Below are 7,777 nucleotides of genomic sequence, written 5' to 3'. Positions count from 1 at the left end.
TTTAAAGGGATAGTTCACCCAAAAATGAAAATTAGCCCATGATTTACTCACCCTCAAGCCATCCTAGGTGTATATGACTTTCTTCTTTCAGACGAATACAATCAGAGTTATATTAAAAGATGTCCTGACTCTTCCAAGCTTTAAAATGGCAGTGGGTGGTTTATGAAGTGAAAACAGTTTCAAAACCTCCTTTAAATGTACAAGTGGACAAAGTGCTCCATTTATGTGTTTTCTCACTCATTTTAGTTTTAATTAATTTAATTTAATTTAATTCTCCGGGACTTTCTTTCGGAAAATTCATCCACAATGTCCTTGGTGTTTAATTTAAAGGGATAGTTCACCCAAAAATGAAAATGTGATGTTTATCTGCTTACCCCCAGGGCATCCAAGATGTAGGTGACTTTGTTTCTTCAGTAGAACACAAACAAAGATTTTTAAGTCAAACCGTTGCAGTCTGTCAGTCTTATAAGCATTGATTCGCTTCAGGAGGCCTTTATTCCCCCGGAGCCGTGTGAGGCACTTTTTATGATGGATGGATGCGCTTTATTGGACTTCTTTTGGACTGTTGAACAGAAACAACCGCCCACTGCCATTATAAAGCTTGGAAGTGCCAGGACAATTTTTAATATAACTCCAATTGGATTCGTCTGAAAGAAGAAAGTCATGTACACCTAGCATGGCTTGATGGTGAGTAAATCATGGGCTAATTTTCATTTTTGGGTGAACTATCCCTTTAAATTTGCAAACAGATAAGTAAAATATTTTATTTAAAACTTTAAAGATTTCATCTAAAGAGTCTTTTAATTTTGAAAGATCTTATTTAAACTCAGTAAAAAAGTTTGTACAGTAAAAAATCATTACGCCTATGGGGTGTCCACAGAAAACATGTGTGTGTGTGGTTCCTTGTTGTGTAGTAGCCTAATACATCAAATGATTGACCTGAGCAAAATTTGTCTTCATGATCATAGCAGCTTTTTAAATTATAAATTATACTAGATGTTTTTGAAAATATAAAATGCAGAAAGTTTGCTGTGATGGATAGGCTTAGGGGCTGATACAGTATTAAAATCATTAAGTCTATGCAAAGTTTCCATAAAACATGAAAATTTGACATGTCCGGACATGTCGGGGTCCACAATATCCCTTATTGTTTGGACTGTTAAAATATTTTTTTTTCTCCCTTTACTTATTTTGACATTGCTCTTTCCTCATTACAATTGTTTGATACATTTTTCTTACATGACAATCTCCTTTTCCTGCTCCTGGAAAAATGTAAGACGTTTTTATAGTTTTAGTGGCTCCTAAAACTAGTGTAAATGTGTTGCTTTGTTTCATATCGTGTGTGATCACATAATTTGTTTATATTCATTTCATTTAAAAGAAGAGAATAAGACTCGGATGATTGAATGTGTGTGTGTGTGTGTGTGTGTGTGTGTGAGAGAGAGAGAGAGAGAGAGCATGGTGGGGGACACACAGTATGCTTTGGTCTCTGAAAATTGTTTATTCTTTTTCTTATTTTTGATATTGTCTTTAAAATCAACCAATATCTTTCTCATATGCTCATAGAGAGAAAGCATAACACATCCTGTGATGGAATGCGGCCGGATAGCCCCCATATGTGGTCAGCAGATCCCCACGGATGAGGGGGTTCAAAAACATACCTAAAAAGTTCAAAAAGAAACATAATAAGCTCATTTATGATTTCATTTATGGTATTCCAAATATTCCAATATTCACATCTGGATATTATCAAGTCAAAGGTGAACTGACGTAGGTGGTCTCAAGGTCAAAGTGGTCACGAAAGGTCATGAAAGGTCACAAGGTCATCAATAATTTTTTTGACACAATGACCCCCTTATAGATTACTCAGGAACAAGGAACACTCAAACTAAACCAAGACAGAACATAACCCTGACAGTTTAGTCATGTTTATGTGATAACATCCATATCAAAAACAAGGTCATCTTCACTTCTGAGTTTGAGTAACTGCTAAAGGTTGCATTCTTAGCTATTATGACCCCTTAGAGCAATTCCCTGTCTAGCCAAAAACTTCTCACCCTCAGGCCATCCAAGATGTAGGTGACTTTTTTTTCTTGAGTAGAACAGGAAAGAAGATTTTTAGGTGAAACTGTGGTCCTTGGTGATTCATAAAATGCTAGTCAGTGGCTGCCTGATTTGAGAATAATAATGATTAAAAAATTAAAAAAAAAAAAAATCAATGAACACAAAATATGACGATATATTGAGGTCTTATGAAGCGAAACAGTCTGTGCAAGAAACTGAACATTATTTAAAACATTATTATCTGTAATACACAGGCCACAGTTGTAGATCTGTGCTGCTCGAGCCACAAACTGTTTCAGACGGTTCAGTCCGATTGGTGAACTGGTTCAACTAGTTCACTAAAATGAACCAGTTCAAATAAATGATTAGTTGAACCGGACATCACTCCGGACTGTTTGCCTGAGGCTATGGATTACATAGCCTCATATGGATTACATCAAATTTAATTTTATTTATTTATTTATTTTTGCCAACATTTGATTGTGTGTGTGTGTGATGGTAGAAACAGTTTGTATGTGCTCATGCCCAATATTGTCCCTTCAAAATAAAAGTCTTGGGACACAGTCAAGTGCACATCTAGGGTGCAAATGTCGAATAGTCTATATCTCATGCAATCTGGAGTTTATACAAAGGAACAGTCATTATAGATAATATAAAGCATGTTAATAGTGACATATTTTTTTAAACAAAATCATAATACAAATATATTAGTAGGCCTGTTTGTGTTGATCTTTAACATTCAGTTGCTGTTGGAGAATTCCATGAATGGAGAATGTAGAACTCGCTTACAGTCTCCAAATCACAGAAGAAGCACAGCGACACCAATCAGCCAAGCAGTCTTGTGAGCCAACTTACTGATTTTGAGAGGAGAGTAGACTCTCATTCAACACAATATTTTTTATGGTTTAGGTATTTAATATTATGTTAATATATGCAGGAATTATTTTTAGGGCCCAAGCCCAAAGGGGCCTTTAAAAAGGTGACTTTTGAGGTGCTCTTTAGCACACACCGTTTGACCTACAGTCACCAAAATTCATACACATGTAGAGCTCATCAGTCTGAACAACTTTTGTGCTGAGAGTCCATGCTCCTCCCAACAGGAAGTCGGCTATTCAAGGTGTTGTGTAAAATGCATGCTCTGGAATTTGCGATACTCCTCCTAGGATTTCCAACCGATTGCCACCAAACTCGGTCAACATGATGTCAAGACATTTAGGGTGCAAAATTGCAAAGGGATTTTTGATATCTAAAACGGTTTGGCCATGGCGTGGCAACAAAATTATGGCGAGAAATGAGAAACAGGAACTTCCTCATGCATTGTCTGATTTTGATCCAATTTCATCCATTTGTACATTTTATGATGCTGATCACATAGATGTGACTATTAGGAGTCACAGTTATAGTGCCACCAACTGGCAGCAGGAAGTGTGTCATTTTCAAAATGCTTTGAAATCAGCCTCTTATTTTTACTCGATTTTCTTCAAACTTCATCAGAATAATGTCAAAACATGGCAGATGAGAAACTGTAAAGGGTTTCTTGATATCTTAAATACTGTTGCCATGGCAATGTGTCAAACTTTAATATTATTTTCTGGTGGTTTTGAGGCACTTAACATGCTTAGAATTTCATGAAATTCGACACACACATCAATATTAATGATAGAGAGACACTGGCAACAGTTCATAAATGGGTGTGGAGCAGGCACTCTATAGCGCCGCCTTTTGTCAAAATTGGGGGGGTTAGTTTTTCCTACAGTCACCAAACTCAGTTCATATATTGTTCTCATCAAATCGGGTAACTTTCTAATATACAGTCATTAGCTACGACCAACAAGAAGTCGGCTATTTTGGTTTGAATGTTGTTGTTTTTTTGGAAGAATCAGCCTGTGAATTAATTCTTACTTTTCCTAAGAGAATCAATAAATTCACACCAAACTTTGTCAGCATGATGCCAAGATACTGAAGATGCTAAATTGCAAACGGAATTTGGATATCTTGAACGGTGTTGCCATGGCAATTTATTAAAGTAACAGTAAAAAGATAACAGTAATATTCTTATATCTTTAAAGTGCATTATCCAAACTCTTCAAAAAATTTTATATATGGAGAACAAGTCATTCTGAGGAAACATGCTTAGTTTCATGAATTTACAATGATCTATTGCTAAAAGAAAATTAAAAACTTTTAGACATTTCTGCTGACATTTCAGGATGTAATACTAAGGTTGTCCACAAGATGGAGTAGAGAGATAAGATTATCATAGGATAAGAAATCTTTTAAAGGGGTCATATGATGTTGCAAAAAATAACATTATTTGGTGTATTTGGTGTAATGAAATGTGTTTATGCGGTTTAAGGTTCAAAAAACACATTATTTTCCACATACTATAAATTATTGTTTCTACTCTATGCCCCGCCTTTCTGAAACATGTAGATTTTTACAAAGCTCATCGGTCTGAAAAAGCGAGGTGTACTCTGATTGGCCAGCTATCCAGTGCATTATGATTGGCCGATTACCTCAAGCGTGTGACGGAAATGTTACACCCCTTGCCACATTGTGATGCCTTGCCCCGACCAAAGCGACGAGACAAAAACATTAAAACCCATTATAACCGAGGCATTTGTTGCATCCAGTGGGGACATAATTACGGATTATAATGACTTATACTGTCTTTTTACGCGACGAACGAGCCGTTTTAAGTAGGCGTGGTTGACTCTTAAATTTTATAAAGAATATCTCTTTGGATTTGAGACTTTAGTCTTTGCAACTTTACAGATCTTCTTTATGCACCAAGAGCTTGTAACACTCCAAAGAGAAAGGAAAAATTGAAATCGCATCATATGACCCCTTTAAGCCTAATATTGTTCAACTCAGTCTCCATCTAAGCCCATTTATTTTTCTACTCAGTTTATCTATTAGAATGACAAATAAATGCATAGAATGAGTTGATATGTACTGGACTGTCAGTTTATTTGTACATAATTATTTTAGAAATGCTTATAGAGCATTAAAATCATAAAAAAATATGGTAGGTCATTAAACGTTTTATATATCCTACCCTCTCTCACTCATAGGATAAGAAATATTTTAAGCCTGATCCATTACTGCTCAGTTCAATTAGTTAAAATGAAAAACAAATACTTAAAATAAGTTAATATATACTGGTAATATAGTTGTAAATAATTATTTCACAAATGCTTTGGTAAACGTTTTGGTAACACTTTACAATAAGGTCTCATTTGTTAACATTATTTAATGCATTAACTAACATGAACTAACAATGAACAATATATTTTTACAGCATGTATTATCTTTTGTTAATGTTAGGTAATAAAAATGTTAATTCACAGTACATTAACTAATGTTAATAGATACAACTTTACATTTTAATAATGTATTTGTTTTAAACTTAATATTAACTAACATTAATAAATGCTATATAATTATTGTTCATGTTAACTAATACAGTTAATGTTAACAACTGAAACCTTATTGTAAAGTGTTGTCAAAGTTTTATATACTGCTCTGTTTGTGTGTGTGCCACACTCTTGATTTTATTGTTTATCCCTTTCAATGCTGTAACCCTTAAACCCAGACTGCCAGAGGGTTAGAGTAAATGCATGTTCCCGCTGTGCACCGTTTTCCTGATGCCACCGGGGTAGCGATTGCGCTGATGGCTTGGGCCCATCATCGCTGCTTGCAGCTCTATTTTATTATTATAATTTTTTTTATCTTAATCTGTATTAAGATATAGTCTGTCTGAAATCTATAGCTAAATTGTAGTTCATACAGTGCAATCATAGACAAGAAAATGCTGAATACATGTGGGAAATACAGAAATTAAAACGTTTATATCATATTATGTCAGAAATCAACTTTTACCCAGGGTACGTTTTATTAAAACCCTCATCACAATAAAAGACACAGAACACTTGTGTTTGTACAGAATTCAGATATATCACAGTAATGGCATGGTCAGTCTACTGTGATTTCCCACTACCAAGGTGGCATTTCAAGCCAATAACCTGAAATCCAACAGAAACTGACTGTGAAAGAACAGCAACTGGAAGGCTTAAGAAATAACTAAGTGTAACTTCACAGTGAATATTGCTGTTATTTGTCTCTCGCGGGTCACTTATTTAGGAACCTAACTGGCTCGGCAGAAGTCTTGGACTTAATGGACACGCACACACGGTGGCCATTGTAAAGTCCACAAGACTGCAAGTTCACATGAAGTGTGTGATTTGGGACAGGGCCTCTGTTGTAAGTGTGTGCACTGTGTAATCAAAAGTCAGTTCTACACACACTTGTGTTCTTCATGCCCACTTGAACACTTGGGCAAAAATATAGGAAATACGTAATGTAAATAGACAAGTGAAGTGCATAGACCACAAACCGTGGGTATTGGTAAAAAAAAAAAAACATATCTGAAATCTCCCCTTATTCAACCATTCTCAGACACTGAATGTACCGTAAGGGCTGCCGCTTTTGTGTAGTTTGTGTTTGCTAGTAACAACAGTCTAGCTTGAAACCTGTCATAGGAACTACCTTGTCTAAACCATAATTAAGCAATTTATTAACCAATTAAAAAGAATAGTACATCTCTATGATTGCTGCTGTGGATGCCATCTTCTGCCAAGAATCCATTCGGGATGACCCTTGATCATTTCAGATACATACATATGGTATGGGGAGATTTCGTTCACAATTCAATGCACTGTCAATGCTTCAATGTATCATGTGTGATCCACGCTGACTATGATGCTTTCTTTAATTGTAGAACTGCAGAGATTGGTATCTCATCATATAATAAGAAAATCACTGAAATTAATATAAATCATAATATAATCATAATATGTGAAAGTGCTGTCGAAATACTGCTAATATTTATTTTTGGGATATATTCATGAAGTACTATGTTTTGGTTATGTTGGGTCTTTTACTTTGAATGTTCTTGCTTTCCTGTGTTTTGTTCCTGATTGGTTCCATCCAGTTCCTTGGCTCTGCCTCCCTCACTGTCCCCACTGTTATTTTAGGTATGGGGTTGGATTAAGGGATCTAAGTCATGCAGAATAAGGCTTTAATATGTGCTTTCTAAGTACTAATAAACAGCTGATATGCTAGTAATATGCATGATAGTTAATAGTGAGAATTGGTCCTTAATATAAAGTGTTACAAAAATTTTATTTGTTTATAAGGCACTATTGGATTAAATATTAGTATGTTTTGAGTGAGTAGCTACTGGTGCATAAAGTAACTAATTAATATAAAATAGATACTTGTGAATTTTAAGAAATAAATATTAAAATATCATTTTTTATTATAACAAAGGATACAAAAATATACAAATTTATAGACAAAAATTTCAGAGACTACATAACCACTCTATATTCATGAAATATTTCAAGTTTTTGTCTATTCCAAATCCTTGGTCTCCCGTAGAAAATGAATGATATTTTGCTTGGACCCTAAACATTTTCCCAAAATAATAATAATAATAAAAGTACAAAATAAAAAACTTATTTTATTATACACACATCTAAATTACAATTCTTCCATATTGACCCCCCAAAAATCTTACACAATTACCAAAAAATCGACTTTTTCTGATTAACAAAAAGGATTAATTACTGTCAGGGCCTGGAGTGGGACTTATTTTCAGCCCTGGAGTTTCATGCCTTAGACTGGCTCACTTTTTTTTTTTTTTTTTTTT

This window comes from Sinocyclocheilus rhinocerous, unplaced genomic scaffold, assembly GCF_001515625.1.
Source record: "Sinocyclocheilus rhinocerous isolate Xijiao unplaced genomic scaffold, SAMN03320098_v1.1 scaffold617, whole genome shotgun sequence".
NCBI lineage: Eukaryota > Metazoa > Chordata > Actinopteri > Cypriniformes > Cyprinidae > Sinocyclocheilus > Sinocyclocheilus rhinocerous.
The sequence above is the reverse complement of the archived record's forward strand: the minus strand, read 5'-3'. Positions refer to the sequence as shown.